Source organism: Macrobrachium nipponense, chromosome 6 (genome assembly GCF_015104395.2).
Source record: "Macrobrachium nipponense isolate FS-2020 chromosome 6, ASM1510439v2, whole genome shotgun sequence".
Taxonomy (NCBI): domain Eukaryota; kingdom Metazoa; phylum Arthropoda; class Malacostraca; order Decapoda; family Palaemonidae; genus Macrobrachium; species Macrobrachium nipponense.
In genome coordinates this window covers 38880974-38895389 of record NC_061108.1, presented here as the reverse complement: position 1 = coordinate 38895389, position 14416 = coordinate 38880974, and positions in this window count along the sequence as shown.

The following is a 14416-nucleotide window of genomic DNA, read 5'->3' as shown; positions in this document are numbered from 1 at the left end:
GGCCTTCATATAGAAATGGCTTCACTGAGATCGATAGGAGCATTACTACGAGACAGTGGGTGGACCAGTGCCATTGTGGAAGCAGGGGTGGCCTCAACTGGTACATCAGAGTCTTACCTGTCTGCATCCAGTGTCGCAAAGTCAAGACAAGCACGCCAGATTACAGCATGCAGCTTGTACAAACTGATGAAGAAGGCATATCATGATTTCTGCTCTGAAGAGTCTAGCACATCAGAAATAACCTTTGAGGATTGGTGTGAAAAACGGAAGAAAGAGAGTCCACAGTTACAATTCTGGAGTCTTGTGCTGGACATGGAACTCACGATATTCACCCTCATCCGCTCATTCAGAGAAGGAGACTTCAACTTGTACTGTGAAGCACTTTCAGAACTGGTGCCTTGCTTCTTTGCAAATAACAATATTAACTAAGCCTGGTGGATCACTATTCACGTGGCCAAGGAGTTTCACAATGGTAACTTCATCATCCACAAGTTGAGAAGAGAATTCTCTGGCATGGCGATTGATCAAGCGCATGAGCACAATAATGCAGTGATCAAAGGTGATGGGGGAGCAATTGGGTTGACAGAAGACCTGTCAGCGCTTTGTAGGTGGATGGTCGCTGGACCTGAAGTTAGTTGTCTACTAGCTGGATACGAGGCCATGTCTGGTATAAAGGATGCCACATACTGCAGCAGACACCGAGTTACCAGAAATCTTTCTTTGAAAAGGTGAAATCACTCTCTGCAGTGATGCAGGAGGTGACTTGATGGTGTTGGATATAAAGAACATTGCAGACCCAACTCTAGCTGAAATGGTAGCTACACATCACCGGCGAGGCAAAGAGCAGTTCCTATCATTTATGAAAGGGCTAGAGGATAAAGCTAAAAGTCTTTTCTACCATCCAATCAAGAAGAACCCTGTTTCATTCTTCAAACAAAAACAGGCAGAGGGAATTTCTAAGGAGAAAGTCCTAAAAGATGACTGTCAGTTAATCTCGCAACTGTTTATCTCAAGCCAGAACAGACAGTGTGACTTGCAAGAATTCTTCAAGCACGAGAATCAGTCATACCCTGCGGCAAGCTTCATACGTGTCAGAAGTCACAGCTGGTTGAAATTCTTGAAGCGCAAGTGAATGTCCCAGTGGGAGAACCAAAGGGCGATACAATCATCATTGACGGCACAGCAATTATCAATGCCTCACCTCCACGTACTTCAAAGACATTTAATGACTATGACAAAGAAGTCATCATCCAAAAGGTGGAATCCTATGGTGCTCGGTAAAAGTGGGTGGACATAGTCTTTGATGTATACAAGAAATCAAGTCTGAAATCAGAGACGAGGTAAAAAATGGGGAAAGGAATCAGAAGAAGAGTGACAGAAACAAGCAAGACACCAGGAAACTGGCAAAGCTTCCTTCGTGACCCCAGCAACAAAGACTGAACTGTTTCACTTCCTGGCCAAAAAGATGTGTGAAGCAGAAATCACAAGCACAGTCATCGTCACAAAAGGAGAGGATGCCATTAGCAACACAGTGAAGTCTGTGGATGCTGTGTCCCCATGTTGTCATGAAGAAGCTGACAGTCAAATATTTGTTCATGCTAGGGATGCAACGACTGATGGGAGCAAGTCTATAATCATCAAGGCTAATGACACAGATGTGCTAGTCATAGCAATATCTGTACTGCCATCCTTCCAGAAACTAGGTCTTCAGGAAATGTGTATTGCCTTTGGCCAAGGAGCCCATATGCGATGGATTCCAGTCCATGAGGTAGTTTCTGCAATTGGGCTTGAGAAAGCTAGAGGGATCCCCTACTTTCACGGATTCACCGGATGTGTCATTGTGTCTTCCTTCCGTGGGAAAGTGAAGAATCTGCATGGCAGACTTGGAATTTATTTGATGATATTACTGAAACATTCATCAGTCTCACCCAGCATCCAACATTGATTCGTGATCTTGACATGCAGAGGCTGGAAAGATTCGTTGTCCTCATGTACGACAGATCAAGCGCAGCCACTGGTGTGGATGAAGCAAGACTAGATCTGTTTACCCGCAAGCAGAGGCCATACAACTCAATTCCACCAACACAGGCAGCCCTCAGAGAACATGCAAAGAGTGCAGCCTACCAGGCTGGGATCATCTGGGGCCAGGCAACCCACTGTAATCCACACATGAGCAGTCCAGCTGAATGGGGGTGGGCACAGAAAGGAGAAGCATGGCAGATACATTGCACAACACTACCACCGATTGCAGCATGCTGTCAAGAATTGACAAAGTGCTCCTGTAAGAGGGTTTGCAAAGGAAGATGCATTGCTCTCAGGCAGACCTTCCCTGCTCAGCACTCTGCAGCTGCATATGTGAACAGTAGCAGATCGAGAAACAGCAGCACAGTATGCATAACTTTGAAAATGTACTAACCGGGACAAAACTTAAGTAAAGAAAGACAAACATCTTGGTGGTCTTCTTGAGAAATGTCTCAGAGTGCTTTTTAAACAGGAAAATATAGTTCAGTAGGCTTCAAAACAGAGGAATCCACAATTAGATCATGACACTCAGACAACTACAAATAATTCTAAGCAAAACATCTACTTCGGGTGGTTATTTTGGTGGCCATCTTGAAAATGGCCACCGTCTTGGATTTTCAATCAGCCAATTGGGCAGATTTGATTAATTTATCTTGGAGGACACTTGTGCCAAATTTGATGCTTGTATCATCATTTGCACGATTTTTCTGTTATCTGCCCCACTAAATGTTATTTTCTATAACAATACTTGAAGTTACCAAAATTCTTAAGATTAATTGCAAAAAAATTTAGAAGAGGCCCTAATACCAAATTGTCAGGCGAAAGTGACCGATAGATCCATTATATGTGTAGTATGTATGTGCAGTTATGTGTAAATGAAGTAGCATTAAATATAGATATAATAAAATAAAAATAACAATTATCTCTGTAATAATTCATAAATAATTTCACTCGCTTAAGTAGGACAGCGCCTCTCTCTCTCTTTCGTATTTAGCGCTCGCACATATTTTACAACCTACTACGTATTGCTATTTCTGTATGCCTTTACCTGCACAGTAGATAATTTTGAATCATTTCATTTTAGCTGTACTGTCTACGAACTGTAGGGCATTTCAGAACAAAGAGAAAGAGATAGAATAAAGTTCTTAAAAGAGAGGTTGAAACTTCTAAAAAATAGATGGGGGAAGGCAAGAGAAAGTGTAGTTATACGTAAATCTTCCCACTCTGTCTTGCGGTTTTTATATAAAAAAAATCATAATTTTATACAGATATGTCCTTTCCCTTTATTTATTGCAGTTTTAAAATTCCATTTAGAAAATTAAATCTCTTTTAATTTTAAACTTTTTTCAACCAGTGACCTAGTAAATATACATACATACATACATAAATACATATATATATATATATATATATATATATATATATATATATATATATTATATATATATATATATATATATATATATATATATATATGTATATGTATGTATGTATGTGATATCTTACTAGGGTCACTTGTTAAAAGTTAAAATTAAAGAGATTTAATTTCTAATGGAATTAAACTGCAATAAATAAAGGGAAAGGACATATCTGTATAAAATTATGATTTTTTTTATATAAAACCGCAAGACAGAGTGGGAAGATTTACGTATAACTACACTTTCTCTTGCCTTCCCCATCTATTTTTTAGAAGTTTCAACCTCTCTTTTAAGAACTTTATTCTATCTTTTCTCTTTGTTCTGAAAATGCCCTACAGTTCGTAGACAGTACAGCTTTAAAATGAAATGATTCAAAATTAATCTTACTGTGCAGGGCACAATAGCTGATATATAGTAATATATATGATAATTAATATTAATATATATATAATTAATATTAAATATATATATATAAATAATTATAAGACATATTGAAAATAATATTACTACTATTATATGATATATATTAATATATATGAGAGTTATACCATATTATATTAATATATATTAAATATAATATAGGTAAACATATTACAATAATATTAATATATATATATCTATATATATAGATATAATAATATATATATAATATAGAAATATATTAATATTTATAATAGATTATATTATATATATATATATATATACATAATAGATATATAATATATATATATAGATATATATATATATATATATATATATATAGATATATAATTTATTCAAGCTACAAATACCCTTTAATATCTAATTTGCTCTACCTCACAATTGATATATTTTCATATACGTATGTAAACCCACAAGAGGACGAAATTACTATCAACTAAAAAATTCCCCTTCGGTTTAAATAGTTTTGAAATACAGTAGTACCTCGAGATACGAAAGGCTCAGCTTACGAAAAACTCGAGATACGAAAGCAAATACGAAGATTTTTGCAGCTCTACATACAAAAATTGTTCAAGATACGAAAGGTTGTTGCTGTAAAGTCCGAGATTCGCCTAGACCACCGATAACAATTTTAAAACTTGTGCACCGCCCCAACTGAGTAGACTCGCTACCATCCTCCCGCTCTCCCATTGGTTCCTGAATGCTAGTCACTGCTATAAGGAAAAAATCCTTCTCTCCTATTGGTCAGCATCTCTCCCATGATCCCATAATGCATCTACGTAGCGACGTGCTCTTTCGGCCACTTCGCGGCATCATCGGTATCGTAAGCACGCGGAATTTGTTCGTTCTATACGATTTTGTTTATTAACGTAAATTTGTTAGTGATTTCATTGTAGTATACTTTATTGTGTTGTGTGAGAACTTTACTACATATGTATACTACATAACATAATTATGTACAGTATATACATAGTCATGGGTCCCAAGAAAGTTGAAGTTCACGGAAAGAAGAGGATGCTTTCTTTGGAGACGAAGATGGAGATAATTAAAAAGTATGAAGCTGGTATGCGATTGAGTGTGATCGCCAAGGAATACGGCCGAAATCCGTCGACAATAGGCACCATCCTTAAGCAGAAGGATGTCATCAAAGCAGCTACACCTTCCAAGGGCGTGAAAATTTTGTCCAGCAAGAGGACCCACATGCATGATGAAATGGAAAGGCTGCTTCTTGTCTGGATAAAAGACAAATTAATCGCTGGCGATACAATAACGGAGACGGTAATCTGCCACAAGGCCAGCGCTATTTTCGGCGATTTGATTGCCCAGGCTGAAGACGACGGAGGAGAAGGGACATCGATGCCAACCCCAGAGTTCAAGGCTTCTCATGGGTGGTTCGAAAAATTCGGACTGGTATCCATTCGGTGGTGCAGCATGGGGAGGAGGTTGGCTCGGACACAAAAGCGGCCAAAGCCTTCATTAAGACGTTCGACGAGATGACTCTCAACGAAGGCTACAGTTCTCAGCAAGTCTTCAACTGTGATGAGACTGGCCTTTTTTGGAAAAAAATGCCTCGTCGGACGTACATCACGCAGGAAGAGAAGAATCTACCCGGGCATAAGCCTATGAAAGACAGGCATACGCTCGCACTTTGTTCGAACACCAGTGGGGATTGCAAGGTGAAGCCCCTACTTGTCTATCATTCGGAGACTCCTCGAGCCTTCAAGGCCCACAAAGTGCTTAAGGAGAAGCTTCCAGTGATGTGGAGGGCTAATGCGAAAGCCTGGGTAACGAGACTTTTGTTCACCGAGTGGGTAAATTTGTGTTTCAGCCCGACAGTGAAGAAATTCTTGGAAGAGAAACGCCTCCCTCATAAATGTCTGCTGATGTTGGACAATGCCCCTGCTCACCCTCCTGGCCTTGAGGAAGATGTCCTAGCAGAGTATTCATTTATCAAGGTTCTTTATCTTCCGCCTAACACCACCCCTCTCCTCCAGCCAATGGACCAGCATGTGATATCGAACTTCAAGAAGCTGTATACGAAACATCTTTTCAAGAGATGTTTCGACATCACCGATACCACACGACTCATCAACCAAGCTTGGCAGGAGGTTTCGAGGCGAACCTTGAATTCCTCGTGGAGGAAACTCTGGCCTGATGCCGTATCTGCCTGAGACTTCAAGGGATTCAACGTGGGCAAAGCTGGTGCTGCAGATTCAGGAACAGTTGACGATCCTGAAACTGTTTCGCAACCAGATCTTGACGAGATCGTTGCACTCGGCAAGTCCATGGGGCTGGTCGTCAACGAGGACATCAATGACCTTCTCGAGGAGCACCAAGAGGAGCTTACGATGGATGACCTGAAGGAGTTGGAGGCCATGCAACATAACGTCGTTCAAGAAGAGTTCTCTGGCAGCGGCGAGGAGGAGGACGACGACTCTATGACAACGGCTGAAATTAAGGATGCTCTAGCTGCTTTTCATAAGGTGCAATCATTCGTAGAAAAGAGACACCCCGGAAAGGCTTACACAGGTCGTATGCTTGCACAGTTCGATGACGTTTGCCTGAGCCATTTCAGGAACATTGTCAAAATCAAGCAGAAGCAATCTTCCTTGGATAGTTATTTTTTAGAGGCCTTTAGTAGGAGTAAGCAAAAAGGAAGAACCAAGTGATACTACGAAAAAGCAGAAAGTTGAAAGCGGCGAAGAAGTTGAAATTTTGAAAAAAAAATTAAAAATAAAAAAAGAGAAAAAAAAATTTAATTTTAAGTTTTTTGTAAAGTTAAGTGTTACAGTTTTGTTAATTTGTTTCGTAAAGTTTAGTTTATGTTTTCCAGAAATTTTTTTATGTGTTTCGTAAAGTTAAGTGTACGTATCTGCCGTTTGTCCTCCTCCTCTGTCGCCACTTTCGGAGATAGCCTCACTCGAAAGGTAAGCTTCCACATTTTACTATGTACGTACGTATGTACATACAGTATTTCTTGTATACCATGTACACTAATACACTTTATCTACAGGTACATACATATTAGTACGTATTAAGTTAGGCATTGAATGGTCCAAATTGTTGTAGTATTTCATTGTTTATAGGTCAATTTAGATTTATTATGAAATTTACTGGGGTGTTTTTGGAGGGCTTGGAACGGATTAGCCATTTTACATGTAAAATGCGGTTCAAGATACGAAAAACTCATGATATGAATATTCTGAGGTAGGAGATGAAAAGACATTTCCTGTTTTTAGTAAAATATATATTGGATTCAAGATTCTCAGTATTGTTGATATACTTTTTATATTATGATGGCATCCATGTTCATGACGCGATGGTGTCCTTGTGTCTACTGGCAATTAATGTAACTAAATCACAATTAAACCATCATGAATCATAATGCCTTCACGGACATTGCTATCCTGTAAAAACCATTAATTGTGGGCGTGGCCACAATCATCAATCGCCAACGTGTGACTCAGGCATAACCAGCAGGGTGTCACTTCATCTGACTCAGTCCATACCCGCTCAAGTGGTGTCTGTTCTTTGGGCAAGTGGATCCATAGGAATGACCAGGTGGCACTATGCCCCAGTGATCTGTGCTGTGAAAGGTTAAAGGTCTCCAATTCATCGGCCATACAACAAGCTTCTGCAAGTGTTTTAGGTTGCTTGTTGTTGAGGTACACACTGGTAGAGGTCTTCCAGCATGACCTGTTGAACAGATCCTGGAACTTGGTGCATGACATGGTCTTGAGCCAGTGCTGTCTGGATTGTGTCTTATGATAGGAAAAGACAGCCCAGGCTCAATCAGTTTCTTTGGCTGTTCTTGTAGAAATAATAACTAAATATGGATACCAAAACATCTTTAGTGAAGGTAAAACTCAGAAAATATGTTTTTGTTGTAAAGATAAATTGTGAGAAATGCAAGTCTCCGGAATACTTGTACATATATGCTTCCAAATCTTTGAGCCATAGACTTCAGTGAGAAGTCCGGTGGAATACAAAATCTATAAATATTTTATGTACTTCCCACATGGCAGGCAATTTTACAAGAGAACTTGATGGAAAGCACAAAATATTAAATTCTCAATAAGGCAATCACTGGTTATTGGAGATCTAGTTTCTTGGTGCTTGTCTAGCGCTGAAAATCACCAGCCAAAATGCGCCGATTTCCAGTTATCAGCGCCGATGAGTATTGGCTAAATACACACCTAACAAAGCCATTATGGTTATCCACGTTCCATCTGGTTATCAGCGCCGTTATCACGCGCGGATTTTTGGTTACTGCAATTTTTGCTTATCATCAAGCCATCAGAACGGAACCCCTGCCAATAACCGGGTACTGCCTTAGTTTACAGTTTTGTGCAGAAGATGGTAAATCAGAACAAGTCTTTCTACTCCAAGATGAGCAGAGTGAAAAGACTTGAAAAATTAACCGAAACTATTTTCATGTTTTAATAATTTTTAAATTTTTCTTTGTGACTATCACAGGCACTCTGGGCCTGTAATCTAAATTTCTAATTGGACAGATTTTTTGGTCATAAACTCACTAATTCATCAGAGGCCTGGAAACACTTACTTGTTCAAATTTCATATTCGGATTAAATTTTCCATGTGCTATAACTAGTCTCTTATAGGCAAGTCTACTTAGTAAATTATTTCAATTTGATAAAATACGCTATGCCAAGAACAATTCTGGAGACTCTTAGATTAGATGCTATAAAGAGATTTCTTTTATAGTCAGAATAACTGAATTCCAGATTCTCTGCTCAAATGTGACTAATTGGTAAAAGCACGAAGACCTCTGCCAAAACTAATTTAATTTGACTGAGGTTTTTGAAGTTGAATAAGGAAACCATTTAACCATAATCACCTGGACAAACTTGACACACACCACCACCAGCCTCAAGCATCAGCGCATTTATGATTGATTCTGGTTTGAATTTAATTCAAGGTTCAGAGCAGCCTTCAAATATGCTGGTTATAAAGTTGCAGTAAATTGAGTTAACTTTAGCACTTTTGAGAGGGTATCCCAGTCTTTGGAATTCCTTTAACCTCTTTGATTCTTGAGGCATTAGACATTGTTACCTTAAGTGATTTTTTGGATGTCTGTTATTTTTCATGCTTCTCATATAATGTCTCACGTCGGTGAATATGTCATGATTGTTTTGAGTTCAGTTTCATTACGATATTTAGCCATATTGACTTGTTATCAAGTGACATGAAGTGCGTCCTTTCAAAGTTGCGTCCGTTTCAAAGTGCCTGCCATGTCATTGTTGTAACAAAAAAAAAAAAAAAAAAAAAAAAAAAAAAAAAAAAAATGGTGGTGTGGGGAACTTCAACTGCCAACACCAATGCATGCAATTTTGAATATTTTGAAATACTTAGAAAAACCTAACAAAAGATGGAACAGTGTTTTTTGTCTAAAGTTGAAGGTGATAGTGAAAAAAAACTTATGATGCAATATCAGTGTCATTATGCTAAAACAAGGAAGTTATGTCATTAAGTCTTTCTGATCTAGCCTACTGCCTTGGAAGCCTGATCATCAGTTGACATTATGCTCAAAACATGAAATTTGGTTTTGGTTGGTGGTTCCCCCAAACAAACCCACCGTTGGTGTTTCGCCACAGTAGGGGAACACCGACCGAGGTCTCCAAAATTTTTCAAGTGCAAAATATGACACTTACTTTCTAAGTTGAGGATTTAGGAGTGTGTATACCATAGGTGGGCCATGTTGTGTGGTTTGTTTTGGGCACAGTGTGCACTCTCTCGGGTACAAATTGGATTTCTTATGCAATTTTTGCTATTAATAGGTCGGTGTTCCCGACCTCACCCTTAATGTTAGTTTAACTTCTTCCTCTGTAAAATTTACAGCATTCTATCATAGTGCTTATTACCTGCTTAACAGAACAATATATGCTTCCTTCCTCCCATTTCATTCACTGTTCCTCTGGAACCTGGTACCTTACCTACTCTTTTTGTCCTCTTTCTCACCAATCTTCTCGGTTCTGTTTCTTCTCTGGCTCTTACTTTTCCTGGTGATTCGGTGACAATACTTAACATCTCTTCCTCTCCTCCAAATTTTTCTGCTGATCTTACTCTCAGACTGCCACATCCTAACATATTTAGTCTGGTTTCTGTTAGTATACCTGAAGGAGATTTTACCCATTTTTGTCACCTTTCCTTCAAATTCTTCAGTTGTGAAAATTTCTGTGAATCCTAATTACCTTCCAATCCTATATCCCAGAAGCAACGTAAGCACAAAAGAAAAGTTCTTTTTCTTATCAGACGACCTGTCAGGGCCCTCTTTCTCACATCTGCCCTGTGGAAATTGTTCATCTGTAGAGTATATGACAAGGAAAAGGGACTTGCTTGATACAATACTCAGAGATACAACTGCTGGTTGGTTTTATAAATGGCAGGCACTGCATAGATCAAATTAATTTTATGAAGCATGGTGTACAATAAATCTAATCCAAAAAGATGAGTGAGATTTGTGGAAGATAAAGCAAAACAGACATCAGAACGAATTCAAAAAGGTTCGCATCGTTTGGCGTTAAGAGGCGACGAAGACGAAACTTAAGTCTCCTCATAATCTCTCAACTCTTACATATAAAACAGACAAGAGATATCTGCAGCATGCACTTTAACTAACCTTCAGTCTACTTTATGTAGGTATTAGCCAGCAGGGATGGCAGGCAACGATAGGCTGCCATTGTTTGAATCATAACGTCATTGTTATTTTTCATCGTAGAAGAGAAGTTAGAGCATACTATTTGGAATCCTCATGAAAAGTTCTGTCAGAGTAGTTTTCTTATTTCTCCAGGAATAACAGTAAAGGAGTTAGCATGTCTGAATATCCAGATCAAAATGGTACCTGGTTAAAACCCATCCCCTATAAAATCTACATATATGGTCTGACTCTGTTCAATTTGGTCCAGTAGTTTTGTTGTCGAGCTAATATACATACATATAATAGTCGAACCGTCAGCTTTATATATAAGATAACTGGGCTTTGGAAATGATACACTATTTTGTAAATACACTATTAAATGTGGAGAAACGGGAAATGCTATATAGTTTTGCTTGCATTCCAATCAAATCTACTGACAATTCTGGTAGAGCATTAAGTTTGAATATGTAGGTAATGAGTTCAAATGTATTTTGGAGCAGAAAATACTTGCTTCACTGGCATTACCTTTAAATTTTTGTTGCAGCATTGTCAGCATCATTAATGTTGGTCATAGATGGGACCGAGTACTGAAGTCTCCTCCTACTGCAATGTGCCATGTCTCAAAAATATTGGCAATTGTGAACTTCCAATATTTTCTATTTCTTACCATTAGTTCTGTGGGTTGTTTTTACTTCTCTTAGTCACACTTTCTATCCATCACATATTTTCACCCACTTGCACTCAATTTCTTCGCCTGCTGAAAATAAAGCACATTAGTATTCTTAAAGGTTGATACACGTCACATCTTACATTTGACTCACTTATTCAGACTATACACAGTAAGGGACCTACTGTTCTTAAAGTGTAATCTAACAAATGAAAATTCCAAAGCAGAGTTGTTTATAGGAACTTCAATATATGTAGTTTAACTTATCATATTTACGTAAATTACAACTCCCAGGCTTCCAACTAGAGGACTGATAAAGATGCCAAGGAACAATTATTTAATAGTAAAGATTTTGTTTACACGTTGTATGCATAGTCCAGTGGAGTTTGTTTGTATGGTGTTTTTATGTTGCACGGAACCAGTGGTTATTCAGCAACGGGGCCAATGGCTTTACATGACTTCCGAATCATGTCGAGAGTGAACTTCTATCACTAGAAATACACATCTCTCACTCCTCAATGAAATGCCCGTGAATCGAACTCGCGGCCACCGAGGTGGCACGCCAAGACCATACCGATCGCAAAGGTGCTATTTCCAGTGGGTTGGTAATCCTATTTTTTGTGGGGGGGGGGGGGGGGGGGGGGGGGGGGGGGGGGTGGGGGGGGGGGGGGGGGGGGGGGGGGGGGGGGGGGGGGGGGGGGGGGGGGGGGGGGGGGGGGGGGGGGGGGGGGGGGGGGGGGGGGGGGTGGGGGCAGTGGCTGTTGGACTTAGAATGTGTGGCAAACCTTGTAGACCGTACTGTATATTCTTTTAAATACATGATTGATTGATTGATTATTAGGTTTAGGCCAAGTGCCGTTACGTATCTCATTTATCCAGTGAATTATTCATTCGGATTTTCCTTAAGGCACATCTCAGATCTTTAAGGTTTTCTCTATCAGAGAATAAATAAAACATATAAATAAAGTACAATTATATAATTTTATATTCAATAAAAATTTTGCTATACATATTACATAAAGTTATTGATAGCCAACATAGTCCTTTAAAATATGGGCTATTCTTAGTAATCTGATATTTTTCCCATTAAACCAGAAAATGTTCAACAGTTATGGGCTTTTTAGCTGTCACTGGTTCCTTGCAAAATAAAATCATGGTTAATCTAGCATGCCCAATTCTAAGGTGGGTCAGATTGATTACAAAACCCTCTTGTTCAGCTACCCTTACTTCTTTCTTTAAATCTTCAACTGAAAACAGAATGGAGAGTTAATAGACTATAAACCCCAGTGGGCTCCTAAGAGAAATCAGCTTGCAGAGAGACAAGGTATAAGAAAATGTTCTGAATAAAACACCTATGAGGGAAAAGAAAATAAAACCAATACACTTGATATTCAGATGTTGGCACAATGCAGGAAAAAATTTGATCCTTACTTAAATATTTAAAGATCAAAACATTCCACAAATACTCTAGGCAAACTATGTATTCCACATTTTAGCTGTAGCCAAAATAAAACTCCCAGCATACCGAAGTGTTAAACCTGATGCTTGAAAATGACATTGTTTGCAGCAGCAGCCTGCTAAGTTTTGCAAGCAAAAATAGCTAGGCCACGTATAAAAGAATGCAGAGGATGTTTATTTAGTACATTTTATGCTACGAACTTAATGAACTCACTTCACGTCTATGCCACAAATCAACATTAAAAGTGGGAAAAATAAACCTGACTGATGACATAACTCCATCTATTAGTTTGAGATGAGTCAACAATTAGATACCACAATGGAGAACAATACTCCAAACAAGGAAGAAGAAGAAAAGCACTAAAATATTTTAACTTCAACTTGAAACATTGTAAAACACTTCTGCAAGATACCAACTTCTTGAGAAACAGAGGAAGGAATATTATACATATGCTCCTCAAAAGTAAATTTCTTATCAAAGGTTAGTGCCTCAGTGGCGTGGTCGGTATGGTCTTGGCCTGCCACCTTGGGGGGGGCATTCCACTTAGGGGTAAGAGATATGTATTTCTGGTGATAGAAGTTCACTCTCAACGTGGTTCGGAAGTCACGTAAAGCTGTTGGTCCCGTTGCTGAATAACCACTGGTTCCATGCAACGTAAAAACACCATACAAACGAACAAACTTATTAAAGCTTGCACCTAAAATCTTAAAGATTCACTGACACTTAACATTGTTGCATTCAAATGTAAATCAAGAGGCAATGGTAAAATTATTCATTACTGACTATCTTAACCGAGTGTTAGAAGAGCTAAACTTCATGCCTGACTCCACTCATGAATACATGTACTTGCCATCTCTATTCAAAGATTCTGTAGACACAGACCTAAGGCACAGAGAAGGAACACAACTAGAAGAGTAGCATCATTGGTATACGTAATCAGTTTGTTTTCCAGACCTTGACATTTGTCACTAGTATGATAATTATTAGAATAAAATGTAGAATTTAGGCTAAAGACCAAGCGCTGGGACATATGAGGTCATTCAGCAGTAAAACATAAATTGACTGTAAAAAGGTTCAAAGGTGCACAGGAGGAAATGGGTTGCAGCTAAGGTTCAAAAGGACACTGCCTAGAACGCTAGGTTATACCTACAGTGCACCATAATTATTAATAGCAAAGCTACAACAACACTACCTTGAGGAATACCTGGAATGACATTACTAAACCTACAATATGGACATCAAGACTGACGTCTTGGATTTTGCCTGATAAAAATTCATTTATAAAATAAAAAAAACCAACTATTCCCAATAAACTTAGCTTGTAGATAGTTCTTCACGATTCCCCCAGTCAAAGGATGTACTAAAAACTAGAATGACCACCTCAATATTTGGTTGTTTGTTTGGCAAGGGTAATAAAATTTTAATTATTCTTCTAATCTCAGTGTGGGACCTCTGTACATATTTGCAATCTGCATTCTGATATATCTTTAGCCTACCTTTCAACAAGTTCACTTTCCTGTATGAACTGAAAACTTCACATAGAAAAACCTAAAAAAAAAATTCTTTCAAACACGATTTTATTAAAATATAATAAAGTAAAAAATAATTTTTTTAAACACCAGAAAAGGGATTTTGACGCAAGAAAAATCTATTTCTGGGCGAGAAGCCGGTCGCCAGTGAAATGTGTCCTCTTTAGCACTATTTCTAGTAAAATATTGCTATAATACCAGAGAACTGCTAAATTGGACATG